The sequence below is a fragment of the Felis catus genome, chromosome D4, assembly GCF_018350175.1.
Source record: "Felis catus isolate Fca126 chromosome D4, F.catus_Fca126_mat1.0, whole genome shotgun sequence".
Lineage (NCBI taxonomy): Eukaryota > Metazoa > Chordata > Mammalia > Carnivora > Felidae > Felis > Felis catus.
Window position 1 is genome coordinate 53827938 of NC_058380.1, and position 18626 is coordinate 53846563.

Consider the following 18626-nt stretch of genomic DNA (forward strand, 5'->3'; position numbering starts at 1 on the left):
ATAAGCTAGCTATAAGTGGGCAATCAATGACTTTAGGACATACAACTTCCACCACATCCCTTCAGAAAAAAGATAATCATACTCTCTTAGACAAGACAACTCTCTTAGTCCTAGATAGAGTTTGAAATAACAGAGAGGACAGAACTTGAGACTGTTAGTCTCAAATTCCATCCATGAATGCTTACCCTTACAAAGTTATAGCTAAATATAACAACATACACTATTAATCTATATCTCCTATACAAGTTAACTGCCTTCTGGAGTTTAACTTCTAGCCTACAATCCAAGTGGAAAACCACAATACAACATAGACAATCATTATGGATGAAAACGTAACTCTTTGCCGACTATTTAAGTGTGTGCCACTCCTAAGGAGGCCAATGCCAACAGCTGTGACTCAGTTGTTAGGTACAAAGGCCTAAAAACATCATACTGGTGAATGATGGCAAACAGCCATGGCAATAGTGGCTTTATCCTGTCAAAGAAAGGCTTGAGCTTCCTAATGTCTTTTTCATCAATAGGCACACTTTGATCTGAATAAATAAATCTGTTCACTCTAGTTACTAAGTGTAAGTCCCGCTCTATTTTTCATTGTATTCTAGACAAAACATAATTTGTGGCGGATCATTAATCATATCCTTTCAACCACTAATATGGCTGGTTCTAATGGAGGAAAACGCGCATGCACACACACAAATAATCATAAAAGGGAAATCAACATATTAGCTTCAGTATTATACAAACTGAATTGATAAAAAGGAATTAAATCTGTGATTACAACTGGTTTTCTTAACATTGTCTCCATTGTCTGTGGAAGGGTGTTTCAATACATCACCCGACGATATAATTATCTTGTCATCTAAGAGATGAGACCATCACCTAAAGGACATAATGGCCCATGCTCACCAAGCTCCAGTAATCAGGAAAACAGACAGACAGACCTCAGTCCCATTAAAATGAATTTACCATGTAGACTCAGAGAAGGGAGAGCAATTACCCCCATCGTGTATTCAGCCCAGACTGAGAGAGAGAAAACGTAGCTTAGGGCAGGAAAGCTGTAACCTTTTATCCCATTGCACCAAAGAGAAAAAGCCTTTCTCTTTGAAAAGAAGGAAGATAAATGGGTAAATCCATGTGGTCAGGAGTGTTAATTTAATGACAACATGGGAACAGTTTATGTGGTTATATATTTGCTTTCTTCTAAGTGTGAAGACCAGACAGGAAAGACTGACCTATAACTTCCTTTGCTATTTCTCATATCCTGCTTAAAAGAAAACTCAGGAGAATGAGGCATCATGAAAAATGGCAGAGTAGAGAACTCCACGGCTTTGGCCCTTCACGACTCAACTACTCTGCTGGCATAACAACAAAAGTCAACTTTTACAGAATTATAGAGTCAGCCAACAACTCTCACCAACCAAGCAAAGACTAGGTGACAAAAGAACTGGCTGCTTTGTGGGAAGAAAGTGTTGTGGCACTTCAAACAACCCACCTGCCATCCCCCAATTCTCATTTCGCAATGGCCATCAGATGAGAGCCCGCACCCTCGTACATGCTGCTAGTACCGGAGCAAACAACTATACCTTATTTTCAAGGAAATGCAGTTGTTCATTTTGACCTGTCTCGTGGCCAACCAGGGATGTGTGTCAAGGCTCGCCTGTATTTAGCCCGTCCCAGAGTGTTCTGAGGGCTGAGGTGGCTTTCTGGGTATCATTCCCCAAAAGCACTGAAAGCACAAGTATTGGCAGCAGCAGACTGGGACAGAGAGCAACAACCATGATGCGTAACAGACAGAATGTAAGCAGAAATGTGAGTTAAATTCAGAAAAGGGATATAATTGACCAAAATAACAGCCTTTGGGGGCACGTTTTATGATCAGGATCTATAGATTAGTGTGCTCCATTTAGTTGTAATCTCAAATGTGGTAGCTTCCCAATAAATGTGGTTTGAATGATTGATGAATGGATCTATATTGGGTAGATGAATGGAATGAAAATGGTCTACATTTACTTCTTATTTATTATAACTTGATTCTTATTTAGCCTTGTCCATATTTCTGTGTGTAATACATATTTCCATAATAGAACCATAAGACCCTCTTCTACTTTTATAATAGCCCATGTGATATATATGTGTATATATACATGGCATTTTTTGAAAATGCTGCTTACTTAACTTGTGATTTCGTACTGCTTTCTGATTTTCTAAGGAATGGGCTAAGTCATGAAAACGGGCAGTTGAATACAGATTATTACTAAGAAATGGGCTAGCAATTTAATATGACCACAGTAAATCTTCATAATGACCTATGATATGTATATTTTTAGGCATGTGCTACAGATGTGGAAGCTAAGGTTCAGAAAGTTTAAAAAAAAAAAAGAAAGAAAAACAACAACAATAACCAGGATCACACACAAAGCAGCTCCATCTGAATTTAAAAGTAGTTCTACTGGAATGTGAAACCAGGTCTGTCTTTCTTTAAAGCAAGGATATTTTTATACAGTATCTCCATGCAGAAAATAATAATTGAGAGAATTATGAACAAACACAGTATTGGCATTAATACTTCAAGTTTAAATAAAAGGCTTTTGATTGCATTATGTTTTCATGCCATTTTTCCTCATGTACAAGATTTAAAGATTAAGTAAAAACAAAAACAAAAACAAAAAAACCTTGGAATAACAATACTGATACATGCAGAAAGTTTCAATTTCTTGTGTAACAAAGTAGACAGCTTAAATGTAAAGACTAATTACATAGCATTTATTTTGCAAATGCTAGGTGCTATACTCTTACACATACTTCACTTCATTATTTTAGATTAAAACCATGGACTACACAGATATTCAAACTCTTAAAAGATAAAACCAAATTCCAGAGTATAAAAATTGAGAGGAAGAAATGGCATTCAAACTCAGAGCCAACACTTTCAACCCAGAGATTTGTATTTCTTTCACTTACAGATCCTGAATCTGTTCCAATGGTTTAGTAATATTTTTTAATAAGGCATTAATGTTAAATTTAAAGTAAATTCAATATTTCTTCTAAATACAAAGTTAACCAAAAAAGGAAGTGTTAAGATTACGTCCTATAATCTTAAAATCGATTAAATCCTATTTTCAAATGGAACCAGAGTATTTCTTCTCATTTAGATCATGTCATTATCAGCTTAATATTGTAGATTTTCAAACATGCCAACATATTTTATATGTCATTATTTATTCCTTAATAGTGAGAGGTGCTTGCACCAAAGGCGTATGATATAACCAAGGGATGGGACAGGTTAATAAAACGCATCATGAATGAGTTACGTCCTACACACAGGATATCTGATTTTATCCTCATTATAGCCCTATGAGGTAGAGATTTTCATTTACAGTTAACTGAGAAATACTGATAACTGAGAAAGAGAGAAGTTCTATATTAGCGTACATCACATTTTGGCTTGTGTTCAAAATCGCGCGCTCGCGTGCGCGCACACACACACACACACACACACACACACACACACACAGTAAAGCATCAGAGTTTTTCTTCCTACCACCAGTCTCTGCCTAACCTACCCTCCCTAACACCCTAAGGGGTACAGGGATGTGGATGCTGTGCAGCCTGAGGATAATATAAACATTGCATGTCAAGAGTTAGCAAGATGAAGATAGCAGCTTGCATGGTGGCAACTCCCAAGTGCTGGGGGGAAAAACTGTAACAAATGTTTCCACTTGCTTCTATGCCCATTTTTACAACCGATACTTGCACACACAAAATATTTTCTGCTCATATTTATAATATTTTTATAAAAACAAATAATCATTTGAAAATAATCTGTGAGGAAAGACTGGGAAATGTGCATTGTCAGGGACTTATCCACAAAATTGTCGTGAATAATACCCTCTCTAGGAACGCTTGAAGTTGTTCTTATCTCTGTTTCTAGACAGCTTCATAAGAATAATAAAATCTCTCAAGTCATTGCTACCTGGATTGCTGCTTGTCCTCATTATGTTACTCTAAGTCTCTCCAGAGATTTGACTAGAAAAGGGTTTTGAATGGGATATATTGTATCTTATTAATCTTACAAATTATCATTTTGAACTAAATCTACATGTTGACACGTCTGACACCCCCACTACATGATAGATTTTCTATTCCTTAAAAGCAGGAGACATTCCTTATCTTCTTTGTTTCATAGCATTTAACCCAGTTCTTGTTACAAAGAACTTACTCAAATAAGAGTTTATTGACCTAAACTACATAGAATTCTTTAGTGAGAAAATAACTTTGTCTTAGAAATAATGAACCAATTTTCTCTTAAACTACTTTGGTGCTTTAATAGTCCCTCAGGAAGCGGATGTACAGATGAGGAATAATTCTGAATCCATAGAGGACTAACATTGACACACACCCTGTAATGGAGGTCAACCTTTTGACTTTCCCCAAATAGAACACAATTTCTTTCTTGCCAAGGGGAGCTATTCCACTTACCATTACATCCATGGGAAATCCAGAAGGTGGTAATAATTTCATTAAAGTATCAAGTTTAAATTTAAACATACATGGGAAGCGCAGGGCCTTATTTGAGATACTTACTTAAATTCACTAAGACAATTTTATTGGGAATGATTGATACACAGAAAGAATTTCTCTGGATATAAAGTCTCTCTATATGCTTTAAGAGATTAAAAGTATTTCCTTCAAGCACAGGAATTATCTTGTAGATATATTGCCCTGCTAGAATGGATGTATTTGTAAAGTAAAGGAATCAAGATTGAGCCAGTAGTTAGGATTTAATAAATTAACGATTATATATTTGATGTAAGTATCCACAACCAGTCTCAATTCCAAAACAAACGTAAAAAAAGGAAGGATTCAAGAAGAGTCACATATCATAATTGGTAATTTATTATATGTTATAATGCGTGAATGGAATGTCCATTGTGATGGATCTGCCGAGAGTTCCTTCTGAGCAAGATGGATTCTGCATTTAAATATCTTTATTCCATCTTTGAACAAACAGCTATTAGGGAATGATGTTCCTCAATAATACTTCCTTATATTTTGGTGTCCTGCTATAGAATTAAAGGGAAAAAATGTGTGCCTGGTTTCTAGAAATATTTCACGAATAAGGAAATAAAATTTGTTCTGTATACAGAAACATACAAATTAAGGAAAGTGGGGAATTTCTACTTTGTGTTTTCAAAGGTTTCTTCCTACACATTTATTCAATGCATCTTGGAACAGACACAGGAATTTATAGTAAATCTATGCTGAATAATTCTTACCAAGCACTTACTATGTGTGAAGCTCTGTCCTAGAATCTGGGGGTACAGACATGAACAAAACTGAGACCCACTATCACGAAATTTAATTGCAGTTCAGGGGAAGGGAAATGATTTAAAAATGAGATCAATGAATAGGGAATATAACTTCCACTGGTGATAAAATCAATGAAAAAAAAAAAAACTAAAGGTGAGACAGTGAAGAGTAACAAGGTTCTACACAGGGTTATTAGGGAAGGACTATTTACGGGGGTAACATTTGAAAAAGAGACCTAAAGCATCTAAAACTATCAGATGCCTAGAGACCTCTGAGAACCATAATGACAGTAGAAACTACAGTAGCAAAGACGTAGAAACAAGCACTAGATGGCAGGTTTAATAATAGAAGAGGGCCAAAGTGGCTAGAGCAAAGGAAGCACGAAGAGATACTAGAACATGAAATTGGCAAGGGAGTCAGGTTTCAGATCATGGATATCCTTCCACGTTACAGTAAGAGTTTATAGTTCAAGCAGGGAAATTAAGCCATCAGATTTCCTTTGAAAACATCTCTCTACATGTAGTGTGAGTAAAAGGCAGAATGGGTATAGAAGAGGCTAGGAAATTAGGAGGACATGATAGTGTTATAAGAAATTGATAATGATTTGAAGTGGGCTTATGCCAGTCTTTTTTATTTTCTTAGAGAGCACAAGTAGCGTAGAGGGACAGAGGGAGAGGGAAATAGAATCTTAAGTGGGCTCCACACTCAGCATGGGGAGTCCAACATGGGGCTCAATCTCACAACCCTGGGATCATGACCTGAGCCAATACCAAGAGTCGGACACTCAACCGACTGAGTCATCCTGGTGCCCCTATAGCAGTCATATTTGATAAATATTTTGTATTTAGAGAAAACATGACTTACTGCTGAATTGGATGTGAGGCAAGGAATAAAGAAAGACTTGTTTTATAAGTCAGCTCTCAAAGTTCCTTAAAATTTAACAATTTGTGGGGTGCCTGGGTGGCTCGGTCAGTTAAGCACAGACTTTGGCTCAGGTCATGATCTCACAGTTGATGGGTTCTAACCCTGCGTCAGGCTTCTGTGCTGACAGCTCAGAGCCTGGAGCCCGCTTTGGATTCTGTGTCTCCCTCTCTCTGTGGCCCTCCACCACTAGCACTCTGTCTCTCTCAAAAATAAACATTTTTTTTAAGTAACAGTTGGGTTTTGTGAGCTGTTATAACCTGGCTCCAGCACACCACTTGGTCAAATCCTTACTCCTTAGGGTAAGGTGGTAAGATTGTTGTCATAATATACAATTATTTCAAATTTTGATAATTATTGACACATTGTCTCAACAAATTTATTCAGTTAGCATTTGTATCCGTAGAATCTGTTTATCAGTGCCCTCTATAAAATTAATAACGGTGCTTAAATTTTTCAATCTTGTAAATGATATTTCACTGTTATAATTTTCTATTACTTTACTGATTCATAAAGTATTTGTGTTCATTAGTCATTTATGTTTCCTATAAAAATAGGAAGTTACAGCCTTAAATTTTTTTCATAGCAATTGCCTTATTTTTGCATGAAATGTAACAGTCATAAATATGTTCTATCTATTCAATCAATTTATGGTGAATTATACAGCAATAAAATAAAATCTGTCAACATTTACCATTGAGGCTTTCAGTTTTCATGCCAGGTGTAAAGGCAACCTTACCCATACACTAGATTCTACAATCATTCTCTGTTATACAATTTTATATTATTTTTATAAGCTATTATATTGACATTTATGTGTGTATACTATGAAAATGGATCGAATTTTACTTTCTCCTAAAATGATAGTTTTAGTATTTTCTTTAATTTTTTTTTTATGTAGGCTATGCCCAGATACTGCCTTCTGATAAGAAAGTAGATACCTTCTAAAGTAATTTTGGCCATAGGTAATGATATTTGTATCATACTGTGAAAAATACTGGGTTATCCAATATATCGTGTTAAGGCTATTGGCGGTTTATTCTGAAAAAGGCAAAATATTTAGGAATATATATATTACTTTTTTTCTGAGGGTAAGGACAAGAGCAGAGAATGAAAGCTAAGATTTGATCACATCATGGACAATAACATACTGGATTGCTTACCAGATATTTGTCCATTTCATGGAGACAATTAAGACGGATACCAGTAGATAAACAGAGAGTTTAAAGGAATGTGACTGAGGGACTTTTTCCCCAATTAAAGCTGCTAATATAAAACCTATTTTCCATTTAAATATTTATTGTATCCAACATAATATTTGTATTTTCTAATGAAATCTCTTCTTGATGACAAAACAGAGCACTGAAGCATCCCAACTGTGGATAGATGGTTTAAGATGCCCTCACTCCCATGTGTGGATCTGGGTGAACGCTGTCGGGTAGGCTCTCTGTCCACAGAGTCTCTCCACACTGTAGTCTATTTAAGGGGATCCTTACAGTGTTACAGACAGGAATGTTTCAAGTTGGAAAACCCCAATTTGATCATTTCAGGATCTTATTAAATTTCTTTTTGTGTCCTGGTTTCCGATGCTCCGTGCCAAAGCAAAGATAGGTAGCAAAGAACAGAGTCACGTGAGTGAAAGCTGCATACAAACTTGGATACCAGAAGCCAAGATTCATTTGAAAGCATTAAAGTAATAATCTACCACAGTGTTCTTCCTAGTTCATGTTCTGACAACAATACAGAGGAACCAAAAACTATTGAGCCGTTTCTCGGAGGGATTTTTTTTCCTTTTTGAAACTAATTTCATTACTAATGATTAGTAGATGGTGATTCATTGTGTAAACATCATATTCCATTTCATAGAAGATATAGTTTAACTTTATACTTTGCTAATTTGAGGTAAATTCTGTTATCCATGACTATAGGGAAGGCTGAACTATGCTCAGGTATATCATGTCAAGTAAGTCTCCACAATTATACATCACATTAATCATTTGAAGATTTCAGTGGATATTAAGGTCCAAAACATTATAATAGCATATAACAGGTCAAAAATATCACTATCAAAAACAATTCAAGTCCTTAGATTTACAAGTGAATAGATAACAATCGTAACAGATCTTGTGAAATTTAAAAAAAAGAAATGACTCAAATAGTTCTGTCATGTTTGCAGAGATAACACTAGGGAAAATGATCAAGGCAAAAAGAACAAAAATAGCCATGTGGTTTTTCATTTGTGCAGCTGCATTTGGAAACATGGGAATGAACCTAGACTCTACTGATGATGATGTTTGTTAAAACACCTGCTTTACCACTAAATGGAAGTGAATGATTTATGATGTATGTTGGTCCAAAATGAGTCACAGGGCTAAAATCCAGGGCTGGTACATTCTGAAGGCTCCAGGGGAAAATCCTTTTCTTTCCTCTTCCAGTTTCTAGTGCCTGCCAACATTCCTTGGCTTGTATCCATACATCTCCAATCTCCGCTTCAATAATCAGTAACCACATTACCTTCTCTTCTCTAAGTCAAATCTTCCTCTGCCTCTCTCTTATAAGGACACTTGTGATTATACTTAGAATGCACCCAGATAGCCATTATAATACTCATCTCAAGATCTTTAACTTAATCACATCTGAAAAGTCTCTTTTGCCATGTCATTGAACATGCACAGGTTCTAGGGACCAGAATGTAGATATATTCAGGGATGCTTAGTAAGCCAACTCTAACTCCATAACCATGTGAAAACATAGTCAAAATACAAATACTGTCCAAATCACAAAAATGACTGACATCCCCCTGTGAAATATTAGTGACTGCTGCTTCTTATCAATTACAGCTTTAGCCTCACATGTATCTTCCTTCCTTCCAGATTAAGATTTCTCCAGTTACGGGGCACCTGGGTGGCTCAGTTGGTTGAGTGTCCGACTTCGGCTCAGGTCATGATCCTGCAGTTTGTGAGTTCGAGCCCCATGTCAGTCTCCGTGCTGACAGCTAAGAGCCTGGAGCCTGCTTCGGATTCTGTGTCCCCCTTTCTCTGCCCCTTCCCCACGCATGCTTTGTCTCTCTCTGTCTCTAAAAAATGAATAAACGTTAAAAACAATTAAAAAAAAAGATTTCTCCAGTTACCTAATCACTGAATTACCCTTACTTCCTGATAGAATCCAATCCTGGTTGAATCCAATCAACCTTTCTATCACTCTCTTTCTGACATGTCCATGATTCCCATGGTTTGGGTTCTGCTTCTCTTTAATGAGCAATGAGCAAGAAAACCTGTTCAACTACTGTTGTATCCCTGGTGGCCTTTGGCTAGAGAACTTGGCAAAGGAAAATCCACAAAATGTAAGTATATATTTGAAACGCATATAAATGAAAAAGATTAGGATTAGAATCCTGACTCTATTAAAAATAGTGCTACAACACAATAAGGGAAAACAACCTAACATAAGCATTGACAAAGGACATCAACTTCAGAGATTAAAAAAACGAAAATATGAAGAGATACCTAACTTCATTAGTAAGTAGGGAAATAAAATTAAAATCATAAAAACAGGTTATAAAATACTTCCACCTTGACTAGAGGAATAAAATTTTGAAATTTTTATAAAATGAAACTCCTATAGTGCCAGTAAAAATGTAAATTGGTCAATCATATCACATCACATCACAACAGAAATGGGTTGAAATGATCTTGGAAACCTCAACAGTAGTTTTCCTGGTAATACTGTTTTTAAAAACCTCAATGTTCAGGGTGCTTGACTGGCTCAGTCGTTTCAATGTCCAACTTTGGCTCAAGTCATGATCTCACAGCTTGTGAGTTCGAGCCCCACGTTGGGCTCTGTGCTGACAGCTCAGAGCCTGAAGCCTGCTTGGGATTCTATGTCTGTGTCTCTCTCTGCTCCTCCCCCACTCACACTCTCTGTCTCTCTCTCTCAAAAATAAACTTTGAAAAAATTGTTAAAAGTGCCTTAAAATCAGGAGATTTAACATAAAGATTAAAGTGTCTAAACTTTCTTTAAAAAATTGAAAAATTTGAGGCACCTGGGTGGCTCAGTTGGTTAAATGTCTGACTTCAGCTCAAGTCATGATCTCGCGGTCCATGAGGTCGAGCTCTGTGCTGACAACTCAGAGCCTGGAGCCTGCTTGGGATTCTGTGTCTGTGTCTGTCTCTGTCCCTAGCCCATTTGTGCTCACTCACTCTCACTCGCTCACTCTCAAAAAATAAACATTAAAAAAAATAAGATAAATACAAAAAAAAACCCTCAATGTGCATTAAAGTAGAATTAAAAAAAACAGTTAATGTCTTTCAAATTTATGGGACATTATTGTAGTAATAATGAATGAACAATAGCTGCCATACAAATTGAATGAAGAAAAATATATCTATCAGGAGACTAGACACGGTGTAACACCATTTTTATGAACTCCGAATTGCAAAACTAACATGTATTACTTTAAATTTTTTTAATGTTTATTTATTTTTGAGAGAGAGACAGAGCACAAGAGGGAGGGGGGGAGGGGCAGAGAGAGAGGTAAATACAGAATCTGAAGCAGGCTCCAGGATCTGAGCTGTCAGCACAGAGCCCAATGTGAGGCTCGAACTCACAGACCGTGAGATCATGACCTAAGCCCAAGTTGGCCACTTAGCCAACTGAGCCACCCAGGTGCCACTAACGTTTATTACTTTAAATTATTCTTATCTAGGGTTAAAGTATATGCAAAAAACAAGAAATAGAACTATAAAATCCAGAATTTGGAGGGGCACACAGATTTTTGCCAATGGTGTCATTATATCCCATTTTGTAGTGAGGGTGGGGGTTGTTTAGCTAATTGTTTTATTGCATACATGTGTATATATATGTAAATGCATATAAATGTAATCTGTTCAATTCTATGGAGTAATATTATACATTCTTTTTGAATACTCTAATTTTGGAGCCAAACTTCTCCTTAGCTAAATGTTAAGTAATGTGAGTGCTGAGAAGCCTTTAACTCCAATTCTTCCCTGCTCAAAATGTGAAGCCACCAACGTTAATTCAGTTTCACCTTTCCATGATCCCAGTATTTCTACTTACAGGGGTCTCTCCAAATTTCCCTTGCAGGCTGAATCCCTTGCAAAAATGCTCCATCATTTGTCTAGCTGCTCTTATATTTGCTTTAGCCTTCCTCTCCTCTGTGACCTACTTGATAGAGGAATTGTGGCCTCATATGTAAGCAATGTGACTAAGATAATTTGCCAGATTTTCTCACCCTCAGGCTTATGAATTATTTTACCCTTATGGGAGACCATTGTATTTCCCAGCTCACAACATTTACTTTTAGATAAATCTTTCTATTCTTTCTTTCCCACCTTACCAGGGATCCACATGTTTTAGAATAAGTGTTTTGATAATAATTAATTTTTTTAAATCTCCTGATATTACGGTGTCGTTTAATTCTGATGCTCTTATCTTGAATTACAGTCTTATTCTAATTTATCTTTTCAGATATTGTCTCCTTGATGACACCTGTGCCTATGTCATGTGGCCCTCAGGTTATCACTAAACATTTAACTTTGATGCATATTATTAGCAGGTAATAACAATTTGTTTAATTCAGCCAAAAACCATTTTTAGTTTCAATATTAGCATCTCCCTAAATTAAGAAAATTACTGACCTGATTTAAAGTTACTAAGATTTAAGTGAAGTGCACTGCATTGGACCAATATAAATCTGACCACAAGTCACTCTATCAAATGCTTCTGCAATACATTGAGAGATTTCCACAGAAGCTCTTTTTTAAAACACAAAACATACATTGCCCAAGGATAGGAGTGGGGAATAAAATCAAAATAACAGTCTTCATTTAAATTACCCTCTGGCACATAACAGTTGAGATATATATGTATATTAGAATACTGATTTTCAAACTTTCATAATAAAAAGACCTCTTAACCTTATCAGTATTTGTTTGGGAACTGAATCATTTTAGAAGAAAATGAAAAGACTTAAAGGCTTAATGAGATGCTGTATTAATCAGAAGTAATTATAACATCCAGTTCAGAAGGTTTAATTTCAAAATGCCTATGGAGATACAAAAAAAAAACAAAAACAAAAACAAAAACAAGCGTCAAAAAAACTTAAGAGCAAGGAAATTGAAGAGGAAATAGAAAAAATATTAGCACAATTATTGCAGTTTTACCCCAAAGTGCTTTAGAGAATGTCCTATCTTGTTCTGACAGTCCTTTTTCCAAATGAATAAAAACAGGAGATGAAGCAGACTGAACATTCAGAAAAAATATAACACAGAGAACTCACTTATGATTCCAACAGTTTGCAGACAATCAACAGAATCAAGATCCCAAACACAAGAATCTAGTCTGAAGATCTGTTCGTGTAGTAACCAGTCATATTCAATACTGTTCTTTCACTGCATACCATAACTACCCTATATCATCACTCATGACAATGTGCTCTTCCCTTCTGGACTACTTACATTACTTCATGTCTCTGTTTCATATTTATATTTACTGAGCACTCTCTCTTTGAGAATTATATGGTATTTTTGACAAATGGTGTTTCCTTTTCTCCTAAAATTGTTAATAGAACATGTGAATAAAATAAAGACAGGACTTTAAATATCTCCCTGATTCGAAAGTAAGTAACAACAAATGAAATTATGCTAGCTTTGCTTTTTTGGGATGACCTTTTCTCTCTCTTAACACTCTCCCTAGCTAATTTTATTCATTCCATATGAGCAATTATATCTGTATATGGATGAATCTCAAATCTTTATCATACCATTCTCCTAAACTTCAGATCCGTGTGTCAGAAGATCCGTGCTCTCAGATAAAGACATCTCCCCAAGCCCACCACCTTCCTGGGTGCAGCCTGCCCCCACTCCATGCACAGATACAAAGGCCAGGCACTTTGACTCCAGTCCAGAACAATGCTGGACATTCAGCTCAGCTGAAGCTCAATTGTGCCTCCATCCTGCATTGCCGTCTGAGTTACCTTCTGCTCAACCCTACTTCTGTCTCCTCCTCTCTACAGGTGTTATTCATTCTCAAGAGAACTCTCCCTAATCATATTCCTGAGTGTTCCTTGCCATTTCAGAGTCAGCTTCCTGAGAAAGCCAATCTGCAATACCTTCCAACTCAATGCCCCAACTATATTGTGAGTATACCATATTACACCTTACTCTTCCCACAAAACACACCCACACGTACCATCAAATGTCATAACCAGTCTTACACCAGAAAATTAAAGCAAACTGTTGCCACCACATCATTTCACAGAAAAGCCCTGCAAAGTAATACAATTACAGGACAACTTTCTCAAAAGAGTAATTATAAAGAAAAAATTTAAATATAAAGAAGTGAGCTAGTTTTATTTTTGAGAAAGCTCTTTAACTGGCAGTAGCCAGATTGCACAAATACCTGTGGAGGTGGACAGCTGCCATAAAATCCTGTATTAGGTAGCAAAAACACTGTTTCAGGAGTGGAATGCTTCCCCACTCATCCTAATGAATAATTCACATAAAGCTCTTTTCTCATCAATGACAGCTAACATGGCTTAGCTAAGTCCAAATGAACGGTGAGTTAATGAAAAGACAGAGCCATGTACGAACTGAGCTAAGCCAAATTTTTGCTATCAAAGCAAAGTGAAAATTTGACACAATTATGAGAAATATATATATTTCTGCATTCACTGTATATTTCTCATGATTGTCTCAAATTTATAAATATGATGTATTTATTAGTACCAAATTATCATATACATATATATATTTCTGCATTCAATGTTTTTGAATATTTGTTTTCTCAATCATGAAATATGGATACTAATATACTAATATATTTCATGATCATTGGTAGTTTTCCTTAAAATGTACACTCAGTGCTTCCTATGATGTAGATGTTAAGTAAAGATGTTAAAACTTAGTTATAGCCCCTAGTGGAGGATCCTCAAAAGCCTAAAATTAAAGGTTAACACTTAAGTTTGCTTGTTTTATTCACATAACCCATCATGTTTTTTATAAATTATAAACAGTGTCTTCTGGTTGATCAGGAAGAAAATATAACTTTTTACTTTAGAGAACAGGAAATGGGTAATTTTTAGTCAGACACAGAGAGATTTGTTGCCACACCCTTCAGGAGAACCATCCAATCCAGTTCACTCATTTTGTTGTTGTTCTGTGTTTTGTTTTGTTTTGTGTACTTTCGTTGTTTTTGTTTTTTTAACATCTGAGGGCTCTTTTATATTGCCTCAGTCCATTTGGGCTACTATAAAAAAAAAATCACAAACTGTGTAGATTACAAATAACAGAAGATTATTTCTCATAGTTCTGGATCCCAGGAGTTCAACATGAGGGCATCAGCAGATTCAGTGTCTATTGAGGTCCTACTTTCTGGTTCTTAGATACTATCATCTTGCCACGTCCTCCCATGGTGGAAGGGCACTCAATTCCACTAGATTCTCTTTCATAAAGGCCCTAATTCATTAATGAGGACTCCACCCTCATGACTTAAGTAGCTCCAAAAAGCCCCATGTCTACCAACATCTTTGGGGGTTAAAATTTCAACACGTGAATTTGGAGGGGACACAAGTCTTCATAGCACAGTATATGTACAAAATCTAAAGAGACTCCTTAATAAAACGGAAACAATAACAGGGTCATGGTACTCATTTTACCTAAGAAGGATTCAACTGAGAAAAGGAACTGTACTTCGGGGAAGCAGCCAGAAGCAATACATTATGGAGCCTATGCCACAGACACCTTATCATATTCTCATGAAGTATAATATCAAATCTCTACTATTGGTGGTGGTGGTATATATTCTCCCCACGCTAATTTCTGCTTCAGATGGCCTCTGCTTTTCAGACTGTAACATACCACCACACTCCCTGGTTACCACCATCCCTACTGCTGGACACCTATGTTACTTTCATCGGATGCTGCACTTCCTGACAGACACAGATACTTCTGCAAGGTACTATTACTGTTTCTCAATTCACTTCATCCACATAAGTCTCACTATTTATGCTCAGCAATGCTACTTCCTTAGGCACTACTGTCTCATCCAGGTCCCTCTGCCAAACATCTTTTCTGCTCCACTGCTGCTTGCACTTAGCTTCTGCCAAAGATTCCCTGTAATCTTTGCACTCCTGTGACTCTGCTGTGCACTATAGTGGAGGAGAAATAATTCTGTCTTTTCCTATCAGTGTTTTAATTCCTATCAAGGAGTAGCATAGAACTTCCTATAGCCAACAGAGTAAAACTACATTTCCTATATTTACAAATAAATCCTAGCTGCTTCTCAAGACACAGACACGGATTCACTGGAAGTTAAACAAGAGGTAAATCAGCGTTAGATGTTACTAGGTGACCCGATTTACACAGTAACAGGAAGCATGCATATAAGGACAAAGCTTGCCTCTACTGCCTGCTCATCAGGGACTATTTGCCAGGCTGAGGGGTTCTGCTGAATTGCTCTTTCCAATGTCTTTGGAAATGAATCACAGGGCCTTCCAGTTTTAGGAAAATACTGTACTTGCTTTTTTCAAGCATTGCAGAAGCTGACATAAAGAAAGACAACAGGGTCTCACCTTGATTCTGAAGTTTTCACTTCAATCCAAAAGCTATGTTAAACTTACCTCCTTGGCTAGACCATGTGACTGAGCCCCTTTCCCCTCCCTCCCCCCCCCCCCACCGCGCCCCCATTTAGCTCCAGGAAGGAAGCAGAACCAGAAAAGAACCTGCATAGAATTAGGTATGCTGCCATTCATCATTCTCTTTCTCTACTCATATATTTTCAGTAGAAGCAATGATACAATTAGATACCTGGGCTTTTGAGATTTAACACATAAGCATTTACGGTTCCCAGGATTTAGGCAGGGTCTCAAAGGTAGGTGGCCTTCCTATTTTCATTGCACTCATAAAAAAAATAAAATAAAAACAAAAACAAAAACTTAATGTGGAACCTGTCACAAATTTGCATATCATCTTTGCACAGTGGCCAGGCTAACCTTCTCTGTATCATTCCAACGTTAGCATATGCACTGCCAAAGCAAGCATCCCTAGTAAAAATCCTCATGTCCCTTCTAGGAGCAGAGTTTGAGTACTAGGCCACACTTATCAACTGACTTCCTTTCAGATGGATTTTTTTTCAACTTTTTTTTTTTTTTTTTTTTTTTTTTGGGGACAGAGAGAGACAGAGCATGAACTGGGGAGGGGCAGAGAGAGAGGGAGACACAGAATCGGAAACAGGCTCCAGGCTCCGAGCCATCAGCCCAGAGCCCGACGCGGGGCTCGAACTCACGGACCGCGAGATCGTGACCTGGCTGAAGTCGGACGCTCAACCGACTGCGCCACCCAGGCGCCCCTCAGATGGATTTTTTTTCCAGTTTTTTAGGATACTTTTATTCCCAAGTTCAAGGTCAATCTCTGAGATCAACTGAAGCTGGAATCTTCTTTCACATTATGCCCACTAAGTTAAAAATGATTATTTGCTCTAATGTTGTTTATATTTCCCTTGATAAATATAATAGAAAGGAACAAAGAATAAAAGCCACGAGTATATATGATCAGAGCTTTTCAAGTTGACTGGAAGATGGAATTGTTCAGAAGGACTTATCTCTTTAGTAAACCAACTTAGAAAACAAGATCATAGAAGACCTGAAATGTTAATTCAATTGGGACATGTGATAGAGAACAATAACTGTGGTCAGATTAGCTACATTTTCAAATAGAAAAACTAAGCTGCAGGATATTATATACTGCTCTTATTTAAAATTGAAAGCAACCCAGAGATACTTATGCATTTTTAAAATGACTTTAATTGGCTCATTTCACACCAGGAAGTCAGTGTTTGTTAAATTATTAAGAAAAGACATCATATAATGATACGGGTCAAGTTCTTTATAAAACGTCTTTACAATGAAAAATTTACTGCAGTGAGTATATTGTCAAGGCACAGGTTAGTGAACTATAATGCTTTGGGGGTCTTAAAATAGTAAAATCAAGAAACTGGTAATTCAGTATGACAAATGCTTTTCTTTTTAACAGACTGCTAAAAATCCTCATATTTCATTTTTATTCTCTTCTTTATTAACCCTCATTCAAATATAAAAGGATGGTGTGGGAAATGAACCTTAAATGGACCACTCTTGCCTTTCTGGAAAATTACACTAATCACATTATCTTATTGTCCAATTAAATAAATCATCTTTTCTGGTAGTAGTACAGTGACATTATCACCTTTTTAATATCTCAGGAACAAAATGCACAGCTGAAACACTTCCTCCAAATAAGAGAATATCAGCATGAGCCCCAACATATCTATTCCAGTGCATCTCTGATTTTCTACGAATAACCTTTAAAAAGATCAAATATTAATTTGAGATATTAAGTATGTTTAAACCTAAGTTGCCCTAAATCAGTATTTTTTACTTGATGTTCATTTGTAACCTCAAAATGACACATATTTCAGGTGCATGTGTGCATCTGAAATTTGTGATGAAAAGAATTCCTAACTTTAATCAAATTATCAAAGAAATCACACAAAATTGCTTAAAAATTATTTTCTCAATCATTTCTGGATTGAAGCATTGCAATGCCCAATTGATCAAATATCAGCTGAAGGACTGAGGCTTAAAATAAGCTCATGACAAAAGATTTCAAGAAGCATCAGGTTGGTTACTCCCCACTTGATAAATAAGATCTACAATAACAGTGCTGCCTGGCTCAGTACATGGTCCTTAGCCCGATTCTCATTTATCTTAACATCCGTATACTCTCATAAATTTGAGATAGGATTTCAAGGAGGATAGACCAAATTACTGGTCTGTCGCCAGGAGAAGAGATGGAAACAGATCTTGAAAGATTAATGCTGCCTTGTCACCACAAACTCCTCTATCATCTTAAAGCTAGGAAGAGCGCTAGCTTACCAAGGAGGAGTAGGCCACTTCTGCTTCCTCAGAGACTTAAGTGATATGGATATTAAAGACTTTCAGGTGTATAAACCCGAATACCCTGATCTCATGCACAGAGTTCCTTTCTTCCCTAGTCAGGGTGCTTTCCTCACCACTGGAGACCTGTCCAGATTGAGTATATAAAGCTTCTTGAAGCCCTTTTACACTTATGGATAGCTCTGGACCTGACTCTCAACTTTTCTTGATCTCAAGCTATAGGGATGCTGGGATCTCTTTATATGACCCCAAGAAGGTCCAATGGCTTTTACTCTAAGCTTTTAATTGATTAGAAAGAAAAAAATTCAGTAACTAGAGTATACCCTATGTTCATTTTCTTTCCAAAATTTTAAAATCAACACCTTTTCCCCCAGATTGATACACTTATAGTACAGTTAGATTGTTTTCATATTATGCACTCCATTCTGTAATTCCCAAAAGCTCA

At 36.6% G+C, this 18626-nt stretch overlaps 1 protein-coding gene and 1 non-coding gene across 2 annotated transcripts in view; both read right to left on the minus strand.

Moving 5' to 3' along the window:
* LOC123381504 overlaps positions 1–18626 on the minus strand; it is a 122224-nt gene that overhangs the window by 86118 nt on the left and 17480 nt on the right. The gene's annotated exons all lie outside the window — the stretch shown is intronic.
* Positions 16183–16287, minus strand: LOC111557641. Its single transcript, XR_002737879.1, has one exon. It is a non-coding gene; the product is annotated as a U6 spliceosomal RNA (small nuclear RNA).